At 34.4% G+C, this 14,564-nt stretch overlaps 1 pseudogene across 1 annotated transcript in view; it reads right to left on the minus strand.

Moving 5' to 3' along the window:
* Positions 1–4,056: 4,056 nt before the first annotated feature.
* Positions 4,057–14,564, minus strand: part of LOC309870232 (NKG2-A/NKG2-B type II integral membrane protein pseudogene) — a 70,979-nt pseudogene continuing 60,471 nt past the window's right edge. The window contains exon 3 of the transcript in view: positions 4,057–4,190. The product of the transcript in view is annotated as an NKG2-A/NKG2-B type II integral membrane protein pseudogene (transcript). The remainder of the gene's footprint in view (positions 4,191–14,564) is intronic.

Below are 14,564 nucleotides of genomic sequence, written 5' to 3' on the forward strand. Positions count from 1 at the left end.
CCATTTACTATAGCACCAAGAACCATAAGATACCTGGAAATAAACCTAACCAAAGAGGTAAAGGATCTGTACTTGAGGAACTACAGAACACTCATGAAAGAAATTGAAGAAGACACAAAAAGATGGCAGACCATTCCATGCTCTTGGATTGGAAGAATAAATTTCTTAAAATGTCTATACTACCTAGAGCAATCTATACTTTTAATGCTATTCCAATCAAAATTCCACCTGTATTCTTCAAAGAGCTGGAGCAAATAATTCTAAAATTTGTATGGAATCAGAAGAGACCCTGAATCACTAAGGAAATGTTGAAAAACAAAAATAAAACTGGGGGCATCACGTTACCTGATTTCAAGCTTTACTACAAAGCTGTGATCACCAAGACAGCATGGTACTGGCATAAAAAACAGACACATAGACCAGTGGAACAGAGTAGGGACCGATATGGACCCTCAACTCTATGGTCAAATAATCTTCGATAAAACAGGAAAAAATATACAATGGAAAAAAGACAGTCTCTTCAATAAATGGTGCTGGGAAAACTGGACAGCTATATGTAGAAGAATGAAACTAGACCATTCTCATACACCAAACACAAAGATAAACTCAAAATGAATAAAAGACCTCAATGTGAGACAGGAATCCATCAGAATCCTCGAGGAGAGCATAGGCAGTAATCTCTTCGATATCAGCCGCAGCAACTTCTTTCAAGATATGTCTCCAAAGGCAAAGGAAACAAAAGCGAAGATGAACTTTTGGGACTTCATCAGAATCAAAAGCTTCTGCACAGCCAAGGAAACAGTCCAGAAAACCAAGAGGCAACCCACGGAATGGGAGAAGATATTGGCAAATGACAGTACAGACAAGAAGTTGTTATCCAGGATCTATAATGAACTCCTCAAACTCAACACACACAAAACAGGCAATCTTATCAAAAAATGGGCGTAAGATATGGACAGACACTTCTCCAATAAAGACATACAAATGGCTAGCAGACACATGAAAAAATGTTCATCATCACTAGCCATCAGGGAGATTCAAATTAAAACTACATTGAGATATCACCTTATACCAGTTAGAATGGCCAAAATTAGCAAGACAGGGAAACAACATGTGTCAGAGGTGATGTGGAGAAAGGGGAACCTTCTTACACTGTTGGTGGGAATGCAAGTTGGTGCAGCCTCTTTGGAGAACAGTGTGGAGATTTCTCAAGAAATTAAAAATAGAACTTCCCTATGACAGGAGTGCCATTGCACTCCTGTGTATTTACCCCAAAGATACAGATGTAGTGAAAAGAAGGGCCACCTGTACCCCAATGTTTATAGCAGCAATGGCCACGGTCACCAAACTGTGGAAAGAACCAAGATGCCCTTCAACGGACGAATGGATAAGGAAGATGTGGTCCATATACACTATGGAGTATTATGCCTCCATCAGAAAGGATGGATACCCAACTTTTGTAGCAACATGGACGGGACTGGAAGAGATTATGCTGAGTGAAATAAGTCAAGCAGAGAGAGTCAATTATCATATGGTTTCACTTATTTGTGGAGCATAACAAATAGCATGGAGGACATGGGGAGTTAGAGAGGAGAAGGGAGTTGGGGTAAATTGGAAGGGGAGGTAAACCATGAGAGAGTATGGACTCTGAAAAACAATCTGAAGGTTTTGAAGTGCCAGGGGGTGGGAGATTGGGGTACCAGCTGGTGGGTAATAGAGAGGGCACGGATTGCATGGAGCACTGGGTGTGGTACAAAAATAATGAATACTGTTATGCTGAAAATAAAAAAATTAATTTAAAAAAATTGTGGTGTACATATATGCAATAGACTATTATTCAGCCATAAAAATAATGAAGTCTTGTCATTTACAACAACATGGATATGAACCTCAAGGCATTATGCTACGTGACATAAGACAGATAAAGACTTTTTGAAGACTTTTGATCACTCTTTAGTGAAATCTAAGTGAACAAAAAAAAACCCAAGTTCATGGATACAGAAAGTAGATTGGAGTTGGAGTGGGGAATAGGAGAAATAAATGATTTTTTTTTCTTTTAAGTTTAAGTTGAATAAAAATAATTCAAATAATAAACATTGTTTGATTTGCCATTATAAAAAAAAAGAAATACATATATATCAATGCGATACTCAACACTGGAAGGAACAGGGCATTCAGTGCCTTCTTCCCCTAAGACCCAGTAGGCTCCCCAAATCCAGGAACCAAACAGACTATCTTGAACACCTTGAAAATTCCTTTAAAAATGTCTTCTATTACAAAAGAGACCATTACATATGTCCAAAGAAACACATTGGGTGAGAAGACTGGGTTTCTTGACCAGTAAGAGAAAGAATAATAACTACAACTTGATTTCAAAAATCTATTTCCCAATATTTTTCTTTTACAAACAAGTTTCTTTCATGAAATACAATAAGAAAAAAAATCCTACAGTTATTATGGTAAATTAGGTTTTTGTTCAATAAAACTACATTCCTTCCATCAGAGCACTTTGAAAGGAGTAAACCCTGTAGAAAACCAATGACAAGTTTGGCCATGTGACTTGTTTTCACAATCTAATGTGAGTGGGAATGTGACAGCTTATAAGTTCAGGGTCCAGGCATTAAGAAGCACATATCTCCTAACAGCTAACCTCTGCTATAAGATGTCATACATCAGGTAGCTGCTTTTCTAAGAATAAAATACATCCAAAAGATCAGAGCTGAATCTGTAGTTGTAGTCTGGAGCCAAGCCCATGATGCCAAGCCTCGATCAACTAAAACCCAGCCAAAGCAGAAACTGGTGAATGAGAAATAAGTTTATTTTACAATGTCATTGCAATCTTGGGTCATTTGAGTACAATGTCAGCAAACCATTACAGCTAGCATTTACATATTATATGAGTTTGATTTTGAGTATTCATATAATTCCTCAATCAGAGTATAAGAAATCAGTACAGAGAGTGTAAAGAATATGTGTAAGTTTGCTTGAGTGGCTCAGTCAGTTAAGCATCTGCATTATGCTGAGGTTATATTCCCAGGGTCCTGGGACTGCGTGCTGCACCTTCCAGTCTGGCTCTTTTCAGTGGGGAGATTGCTTCTCCCTCTGACTGCTGCTCTCCTGCTTGTTCTCTCTCTCTCTCTCTCTCTCTCTCTGCACTAAATAAATAAATAGCTCTCAAAAAATAATATGTGCAAAAGAAATTGTGTATATTCAAAATGACACATGTTTATGATGTATGAATATTTTTGCAAGCAATAATCAAGTTCAATCGATCTCACTCTTGTAATTAAATGAGGGTAGAAATATCTGAATCACTACCAAATTACTAAAGTTTGTTGGGAATTGTAGCATTAACTAGCTGTTTGACTCAAACAATATCTTTACACTTTTATTCTTTTTTTCTTAATAATTTAACATTTTATTTCTTACATCAAAATATTTTCTAGCCTGGATAAGGGTGACAGAAGTGGGGACTTGGGAAATTTAATAAAGTAAGATGTCTTCTAAAACATCTGAAATCCAGGTAAGAAGGAAAACAGCACACAAGAAAAAGTGGTGAAGGACACTGGTTATTAATGATTGAGAAGACACCAATCTCTACCAAAAAATGAACCTAATTTTGATGGTGCAGCACTAAAAGAGGTTCAGAAGATAGCTGTTTATTCCATTCTCTGAGGACGTGGGGCAGGTAGCAATGGCTCTTATACAGCAATCCTGTGGTTGTTGCATGATCACCCTGAGTGTCTGTTAACAATTTGGTACTCTCAGATCTAAATCTTCCCACCCTCTGTGCCCTGTTCTCAGAAAATGGAGTTCTCTTCCTTGTCAGCTCACATGAGTTTGAGTTCTGTCGATAAAGGCAATGGAGAGACACAGCAGCAAGGACTCTTCTGATTTCATGGTCTTTTCAGGGTGTTTGGCGGCTATGGCTTGGTTACCTGCTGCACGCAGGCAGGAAGTCCTTGTATTCAGCCTCCAGCAAGTTTTGTGGTCAGTGTGAGTCAGTTTCCTGGCCTCTGCTCTGTCCTTCCTAACAGGGTTCTTCCTGCCTGCCAGTCACAGCCTGAGATCCAGCCTCACTAAGTTCAGCCTGTGGACTGTGGAGCTGCCCTGTCCCAGGTGCAATGCAGTGAGCATGTCTGCCATGAAGCTGTCTGTGGCCGCATTGTCTTCAATGACATCTAAATCCCCTAAATCCAGAGAGCAGATGTGGTTTCCCAGTGATCTTTCCCTTGGATACTCTCCTTTAACCCTAAGAAATTTATTATGATTTTCTTGACTTTAGTAACTTTTCCTCATAGTAGGTTTTCCATTACAAATGGATAATAGTTGTTTACATCAGTCTTCCTCCGGTTTCTATTCCGGAGTCAATTCTGGTGGATAATCTTGGCACCCAGGGTGGTTCAATCTTTATTTGCAGCCCCTTTAAGGGCTAGAAAAATCAATTCATTTGGAAATATGAGTGGATTGATGACCTTACAGAAGACTTTACAATAACAGTGCTTCATATTATAATTTGTCATTTCTGATTTAATAACAAAAGCTTAAGAAATGTGTAATATGTACCTGAGTGTATATTTTTCACATTAATAAAATTAAGATGGAAAAACAGTTCTATGACACCAAGGGGCAAACCTCACTTTGGGCTTTGCGTGATTATGATCCAAACTGCAGGTTCCTTCTTGGTAACAAACGAACCATTCTAGTGAATGATGCTGATAGCGGGCAAGGCCACACATGTGTGTGTACGGGGACAATGGAGGATACCTCTGTACCTTCTTCTCAATTATGTTATGAACTAAAATTGTTCTAAAAATAGTATCTGAAAAATATCTGGGGAAATTATATGCCCTTTGAAGAAATGAGAAATATCTTCTTTATAGGTGGTGAGATAGCGTTATACCAAAATTAGGTAACTAAAATGCCTAATGCTTACAAATATATATTTTTAGATCTAAGCAGTTTTCAGAAGATCTTATGTTTGAGTCAAAGTTAAAAAATGGACAATTCTTGTCACTTGCTGAGAAAACTGATGACCTGAAATACAGAAAATTGTATCTTATTATTCTTAAAAATATAAATCACAATATTTTGAACAATAAACAGTTTATTTAAACTAATATTTATACATCTAAATATGAATATTTCCATTTCATTCTTCTGTGGAAACAGTTTTTATGTTATAGGATTATTCACATACTGCATTTATTCTTTGTAAGATTTGTCCTCATAAGGCATAAAATACAAAAGTTGTCAAGAAACTTACACTTTAGGAAAGAAGGCTGAGGCTTTTGGACACAGAGATGAATTAATATTGATATTCTGGAAAACTCTGCTAATCCATGAAGAACGAATGAGGAGACCAAACAAACACTATAAGAAAACAATTTTTTTAGAAGTCAAATAAATTTGACTCTTATTTAAATTTGTAATAGCAACCACAGTTATTTTTTTCTTACTTTATAGAATCTTTCACATTTTAACATAGTGTTATATACTGAACATGTTATGAAAATATCTTAGTAGGAGTAAATGAAGAGGAAATCTTACAAAGACAACAATTTCAGCATTCTGATAATTTAACAAAAGTTAATAATATTTTATGAAATATCTATTATTGAAAAACTCCTAGAGATTCTGGTAAGAAGAAGCACATCTGTAGTCTTCCTGCTCAGCACTGCTCCCATGCTTCCCTACCTGCCCACCATAGCTCAGTAATCCAGAAGCTTGTAGTTCCACAATTTGGAGAAGCTGCAGAAAACAATGGTGCTGGTGCCACAGGGGAGACTCAATCAGCATGAGAAAGGACTGAAAGAGCCCATTGATTTATCAGCTCAGAGTGATGATTTTGCTTGGTAATGAATGAGGAAAACCCATATGTTTACTAGTCAGAGATTTTGGTTTCTCTGTCAAGCACCATGATCCCATAAACACAATGGGAAGATACTCTTAGTGAGAATACAATGGAAGAGTTGATATGAGCTCTCTACACACTCGGATGATTGAACAAAATATGCACACGTGAAGAGGAGACCAAGATGAACCCAGTACAATTATAAGCAGAAGGAGACTTGAGAACTGATACTCAAGTTGTGAGCACTCCCCTCTCACATGCACACACACACACACACACACACCATGGAAGAGGGTACAAGCCCTACTAATTGTAGTTTTTGAACATAGTTTTTAAAAAACTTGTGGGTTTCATTTAAGCTACAAATTCACAAGAGCAATCCTTAGGAATGTAGGCTAAAAAATAAAAATAAAGAATAACTATTTGGAAACACTGAACAAAAATATCAGCAAGCAGATTAATAGGGAAGAAGATCCTGCAATAAAGTGTATGCAACTTACAAAATATACAAATCTAAGAATATGAAACAGACTACATATTATTTAAACTATATTACCAAAAATATCTACCTATAAAAAAAAAAACCATGAAAAGTCACTGGCAAATGTCTACTATACTACAGGAAAGCATAGGTCAATATAAACTTCTATTATGATAAGGTGTTACTTTAATTATAAGACAGTATTTTAGAGAACTGTTTATAAACATATGGAAATTACATGGGACATCTGGGTGGCTCAGTTTGTTAAACTTCTGCCTTTGGCTCAGGTCATGATCCCAGGGTCCTGGGATCAAGTCCCACATTGGGATCCCTGCTCAGCAGCAAGTCTATTTCTTCCTGTGCCCTTCTTCCCCCTCTCATGCTTGTGCTCTCTGTCTCTGTCTCTCAATCTCTCTGAAGCAAATAAATAAAATCTTATAAAAATAAGTATATGGAAATCATAAAGAAAACAGTTCAGATAATTAAATGAATATATAATGGCAGGATATAGCAAATAGGAAATATCAATAGAGAAATAAAACTATATGAATAAACCACAGAGAATTTCTTAGTTTATCATTATACAACTGAATGAAAATTCACTTCATTGGCTCTCCAGAAAATTTGAGATACACTAGAAAAAAAAAATATTTAAAATCAAGGAAGGAATAACAGAATTTATTCATGTCATGAATGAGAAAGAAAAAGCAGAAAAATTAACAAAGTGTTTGCACAGCAAAGAAAAGGAAACAACGTTGAAAAACTAAGTTGAAAAAATATATGGAAGAACAATGTACAGAACAGGAGAAATATTGTAAACCATATATCAGATAAGGAACCTACATCCAAATATATAAATATCTCAACCAATGCAATAAAAACAAAGAAAAGAATGTGATTCTGAAAATGGGAACAGGGCCTGAGTAACATTTTTCTGAAGACATAGAAATGGCTAATAAGTACAAGAAAGAAAATCACTAATCGTCAGGAAAATGCAAATCAAAAACAATAAAATATCAACTCTCACCTGTTAGAATTGCTTTTTCTAAAACTATAAGAGAAATGGTGAGAGATCTGAAGAAAAGGAAATCCTTTGGAAGAAATGTAAATTGGTGCTGCCACAATGGAAAATATTACAGCGTTTTTTCAAGCAATTACAAATAAAAATACCATATTATTCAGTGATGTCACTCCTACGTATATATATCAGATAAGGGTTATACATCAGGTGGAAGAAGAAAGCAAGACATAAATATGATATGAACAGCAAAATGGGAGACCTAAATCCAACTATCCCAATAATTACATTCATGCTAATTCAGTAAATATTCCAATCAAAAGATACAAATTGTCTTCCTGAATAAGAAAAGAATACTAAGGTCTGTCATTATGCTTTCCATAACACACACACTTTAGATTCAAAGGCAAAAAGGCTAAAAGAAAAACAACAGCAAAAGATCTATCATACAAACAGTAACCCCATAAGTGAGGACAAATGGCTATTCTAATATCAACATAGCTGTTAAAACAAGAAATTTAATTAGAAATTAAAAGAAACATTTCACGCATTAAAGCTGTCAATATGAGAAGAAGTTAAAATAATTATAAACATTTGCTAACAATGGAAGCCTTAAACACATGAAATAGAAATTGAAAGATTTGGGAGGATAAATAAACAATTCAATAATTACAGTTGGAGATATAAAAGCTCTTCACTCAGTAAGTGAGAGACCAGCTAGTCACAAAATCAGAAGCCCTGTGGAAGACTGTTGAAACAGTAGGAACCAGCTTGACAAAACTGATATACATAAAAATTATTCTCCTAGGTCATAAATAGGGAACAAACATTGAAAGGATGGAAATTTTCAAAGTATATTCTCTGAAGACAAAGGAATGAATTAGAAGTGACAATTGAAAGAAATGCGGAAAATTTCCAAACATGTAGAAAAGTGATAGTCTCTGAAAAATTTATAGTTCAAAGATGAAATCTATGAAAATACCTTGTACTGGATGATACTAAACTGAAAATATATCAAAACTTTTAAAATGAAACCAAAGTAGTGTTTGGAGACAATTTATAGTTTTATCACTTATATCCAAAAGGAAGAGTGTTATAAAATGCATGATCTGAGTAGCTTCCCTCTCAAGATGCTGTACAGAGAAGAGCCTATTAAAGTTAGAGAAAAAAGAAATGATAAACATATACTACGCTGAAAATTGTGAAGTATGTATTATAGAATAACTCATGGCAGCCCCTAGTGGATCAATACCCAAATATCCAAGAGCATTAGCAATAGCATGGATGAATGCACTGTAGTAGAATCAGACAATGAAATAGCAAGGAGTTTGGATGATTTAGAACTTCATCAAACTATATGGATGAAATGCACGTTTAGCTTCCCCTGAAAATGCCAAAAATAAAATATGCATGCTGTATGATTCTATTTATATAAAAGTTTGTAAATGGAGGTGAAAATATGAAAGGGGTATTTTGCCGTGCTGGTAATATTTATTTTCTTTTTGTTGTTTGTTTTGTTTTGGAATAAATATTACTTTTAATTATAGCCTTAAGGTAGGTTATACCTGAACTAATGAAATCTACAGTGATTTCCTTTGGAAATTAACTTTCTTTCTTTCTCTTTCTTTCTTTCTTCCTTTCTTTCTTCCTTTCCTTTTTTTTTTATTAATATATAATATATTATTTGCCCCAAGGATACAGGTCTGTGAATCATCAAGCTTACACATTTTCTTATTCATATGATGGTCACACTTGAAAACTCAGCCAGCTGTTGGCAACCATCTGTATGTACGTTATACCACAATAAAACTACCATAAGAGAACACTATGAAGATATGCAAATATGTTTAAAACTAGACATAAAATTGAAAACATCCTAGCAAATACAACTTGTGAAAACCAAAACAAAAGGAAATAAAAATATCAGAAGTGTCCTAACTTCTAATATATTTTAATCTGTAATCCAGAAAGCTTTTCATTCTCAGTTATAAAATATCTAGATGCTTACAAGTAAAGAAAAATGAAATGTCAATTATAATCCAAACAGAAACCCTTACAGGATAAAAAAAAAAGGGGGGGGGGCTGCGTCTAATAAAATATGTGGTGTGTATGTTTTCTTGGAATACTAAGGAAAAGGGAAATTACATGTCCATGACAATCTAAACTGATTCAGACAGTATATAAAAATAATGGACTATGATGTAAGTAGATTTATTGAAGAAATACCACTTTGGATTTATATGTGAAATTTCATAAACTTAATCTGTCACATTAGCAGAGTAAAGAAGGCCAAATGATGTGATTTCTCTGATGAAGAAGGCAACTGATAAAACTAATTTTCACTCTTAATTTTTTAAATAATTTAGTCTGATAGAAATAGAAAGGAAACATCCATGTAATGATCGAGAATAGATAGGAGAATTCTGAAAAATAACTAATATAAACTCACTGTTTACAAAAGAACAGTTTTAAAGTATGGATTGACATAAAAATACATACAAGATTAAGGAAACTGGGGAAAAAATGCAGTTTATACCCAAACATATATGGAATGCAGATTTCAACAAAGATGCAGTCATTCAGTGGCAAAAATAGAGTCTTACAACAAATGGTGTGGAAACAATGGAGCATCAAATGAAATTAATAATATAAACTTTATACTACATACAAAAATGCTAAAAAATGATCATCAATAAATATAAATGATAAAATTTCAATAAGATGTATTAATCATGAGAGACTATGGACTCTGAAAAACAATCTGAGGGGTTTGAAGTGGCAGGGGGTTGGGAGTTTGGGGTACCAGGTGGTGGGTATTATAGAGGGCATGGATTGCATGGAGCACTGGGTGTGGTGAAAAAATAATGAATACTGTTATGCTGAAAATAAAAAAATTTAATTAAAAAAAGAAAGAAGGAAAAATAAATAAAAGGCATCTGAATTGGTAAGAAAAAGAAAAAAAATGTATTAAAAAACATATGACCAAAAGTTGAGAAGAGATTTCTTGGAAAGAACAACAAAACATAATCCATGAAAGAACAAATTGATAAAGTATAGTTCCTTAAGGTAATGTCTGCTCTTTGAAGAGAAGAGAAAAACAAGTCATAGACTTGAGAGGAAATACTTATAAATCATTGTAAAAAAATAATAAAGAATTCTCAAAATACAGTAACAGGAAGTAAAAATATAGCCAAAATATTTCAAGTTACTAACATCAAAAAGCACACATTGATGGCAAATGAGTACAGGGAAAGATGCTTAACACTATTAATCTTAGGAAGATACAAATTAAAACCACTACATATCAGAATTCCTGTTCCAGCAAAATAGGAAACACTGTTCCCTATTCCCTCTACCAAATGCAACTAAAACCCCCTGGACATTTTATAAAAAAAAACAACAGCAGTTTCAAACAGGAGGTGAGAGAACTGACAGAACTGGGCACTCCAACCCCAAGGAATGACAGAGTGGTGAGCGCCCTAGATTTCTCTTTCCATCCCATATCCCTGGTGAGCAAACCACAGACACCAAAGGGTACTGACAAAAGTCCGAAAATGTTTTCTTTTTTCTGTCCAGTAAAAATAATGGGAAAGAGTCATGCTAGAAAGCCCCCACCAAAAAAGAACCTAACTTCATTATTTCAATAAAAAACCATATCAAAAAATGGGCAAAAGATATGAACAGACACTTCTCCAATGACAACATACAAATGGCTATCAGACACATGAAAAAATGTTCATCATCACTAGCCATCAGGGAGATTCAAATTAAAACCACATTGAGATACCACCTTACACCACTTAGTATGGCCAAAATTAGCAAGACAGGAAACAACACGTGTTGGAGAGGATGGAGAGGAGAAAGGGGAACCCTTTCTTACACTGTTGGTGGGAATGCAAGTTGGTGCAGCCACTTTGGAGAACAGTGTGGAGATTCCTCAAGAAATTAAAAATAGAGCTTCCCTATGACCCTGCCATTGCACTACTGGGTATTTACCCCAAAGATACAGATGTAGTAAAAAGACGGGCCATCTGTACCCCCAATGTTTATAGCAGCAATGGCCACGGTCGCCAAACTGTGGAAAGAACCAATAGGCCCTTCAATGGACGAATGGATAAGGAAGATGGGGTCCATATACACTATAGAGTATTATGCCTCCATCAGAAAGGATGAATACCCAACTTTTGTAGCAACATGGATGGGACTGGAAGAGATTATGCTGAGTGAAATAAGTCAAGCAGAGAGAGTCAATTATCATATGGTTTCACTTATTTGTGGAGCATAACAAATAACATGGAGGACATGGGGAGACAGAGAGGAGAAGGGAGTTGGAAGAAATTGGAAGGGGCGGTGAACCATGGGAGACTATGGACTCTGAAAAACAACCTGAGGGTCTTGAAGGGGCGGGGGGTGGGAGGTTGGGGGGAACAAGGTGATAGGTATTAGAGAGGGCACGTATTACATGGAGCACTGAGTGTAGTGTAAAAACAATGAATACTCTTACGCTGAAAAGAAATTAAAAAAAAAAAAAACATTGACTATTCAGCAAAAATATCACCCAGGAATACAGGAGAAATCAAGATATTCTGAGATAAAGAAAAACTAAGAAGTTGTGTCACCTCTAGACCCACTCTGAAAGAACTACAAAAGGGAATTATCTAAACAGAAATTAAATAACAGAAGGAATCTTGAATCATCAGGAAGAAGAAGACAACAAAAGAAAGAATAAAATAATCACTAGGTCTAATGAACTTTGCTTCACCTCTTCTGTTGTCTAAATTGCTTGATATTTAAAGCAAAATCATCAGCTGAAGCAAAACTGTAACATTCATTTGATTCCCAATGTAACTAGAGAAACATTTAAAACAATTATAGTAGAAATGAGACACAGTAAAGGGACATCAAGGAAGGTAAGGCTCTACACTTTATTCGGAGTGCTGTGGGTTGTGACAGACTGTGTAGACTGATATATGTGTTTATAATTATCTATGTAAAGATATCTAATATCTATATGATTTACATGAAGCAGATTAGAATATACATAAGCTATTTATGCAGAAAAGGTCTACTTTGCTTTAAATTATGCTACATAAATTAGGTCATGATGTAGAAAAGTATAACCTTCACTTTTATATTACAGCATTGCAAATGAGACATCACCAAAAATAAATTATTACCGGATCATAAACACTAATTAAAGTTTAGAAAGAGAGAAAAGAAAGAGAAAGAAAGAAGAAAGCAAGCAAGAAAGAAAGAAGAAAAGAGAAAAAAAGAAAAGATAAAAGAAAAGAAAAGAAAAGAAAGAAGAAAATCTAAGAAAGTAATATAAGAATTATATTCATGGACTTTGAGTAACTTCTGAAATAGAATCAAAACAATCACTAACACCAGAATGATATATTGGACCATGGTAACAGTAAAATTCTGATCATTAAAAGACTTGAATAAAAATGCAAGACACAGCTATTTCCATCTCATAAACTCAAAAAACAGCTCATATTTAAAACAAGAAAAGGAATTCTAGAAGACAAAAGAAAACATCGGTCTGGGTGAAATGAGCAAAAGACACACCCAAGCCCTTCTCATGCTCACTGAAGAGATTATCCTAATGGCTCACAGCCCAGAAAAATTATATTGTCACATAGCCACCAGAACTTGTTGTAATAATTTTTCTGAGACTACTGAGTTTTAGAACAAGGGATTTTTGTGCAATGTGTATTGACACAAAACACTAGATAAATGTAGGGGTAATTTAATATATTGAAAGTCACACATATCTGTGACCATGCAATTTCATACTAATGCTTAGAAGAAAATATATTATAATCAAATGCAAATATAATTATAATGTTACATTTATACATTATTATTTTGACAAATGCATTGTTTACATTCCACAAGTAAAATATACTATATATAATATACTACATAGTATGTAGTTATGTATAATAAATACAATATGTGGAAAAGACATAGAAAAGGCCTTTTATAAAATAACTATTCATAATACCTACATACTTAAAAGGAATAAAATTTCTGAGAATTGATTTTAAAATATCCTATTCATATAAGACAGCAGCAGTGAAAATACACAAACTATAGACAAGTGCAATAATATAGTTGGATTACAAATATCACATGAGAACAAAAGAAGACACATATAATAATGCATACTGCATGATCCCATTGATCCAAAGTCCAAAAATAAGCAAAGATATTTCACAATATTAAAATTGGCAGAACTAATAGAGGTCTAAACTTCTTGAGATTTCATGATCTGATTTGTAATTATGTGGTTCTATCTTGTGATGAATGTGTAGAATCATATATTTAGTTTTCTTAATGTATGGTAAAAAAAATAGCAAGGCTACTTCAGGCAATGGACATTATCAAATGTCATTAAAGGTATAAAAATATAAATAAAATATCACAGATTCAAACTATGGAATAGTAACAGACCTTAAAATAAATAAACTAGAAATATGTACAAATATATGAGTGAACCCTACAAATATAATATTAATGAAAAGCTTTTAATAAAATCAGGAAACATTTGAAATCTCACCATTTCCTCTTCATCATCTATGTAGAACAGTTTAGAGCTGTTAGAAGCACAGAACAACCAACTCTCATTCCATGATTTTCTTTCAGTGCTAATGTAATAACAACTATTGGAATATGTAATCCACTCTTTTGGACAATGACATGCTGGAGAAAGATTATGAGGTCTTATCAATAAGGCTCTGAATACTAAAACTTGCAAATTTACAACTTGTATATGTATAAACAAATGTGTATACAACACATCACTTTACCCTCACAAGCTGGAAAAAATAAAACACACACACATTCCCAGAAGAGTTACATTTTCCCCACCCTAATTTATGTGCCCATATAAAGCAAACATATAAGATGTCTATCTCTACATGTCCTATGAGTCACTGAATAAAACAACTTTTTTGGAATTGCATATTGATTTATCCCTTATCATTTTATAGCAAGTGGAAATTTGAGGCTATTGGTAACAATGGGTGGGTAATTTTTGACTTTTATTTTAATATTTATTTATTAATTTCAGAGAGAGAGAGCACAAACAGGAGAGGCATAAGGAGAAAGGAGAGACTCTCAAGCAGACACCATGCTGAGCATAGAGCTGACATGGGAAAAAAATCCCACGACATTGAGGTCACAACCTGAGCCAAACCCAAAGT

The sequence above is a fragment of the Mustela nivalis genome (assembly GCF_964662115.1).
Source record: "Mustela nivalis genome assembly, chromosome: 7".
NCBI classification, from domain to species: Eukaryota; Metazoa; Chordata; class Mammalia; order Carnivora; family Mustelidae; genus Mustela; species Mustela nivalis.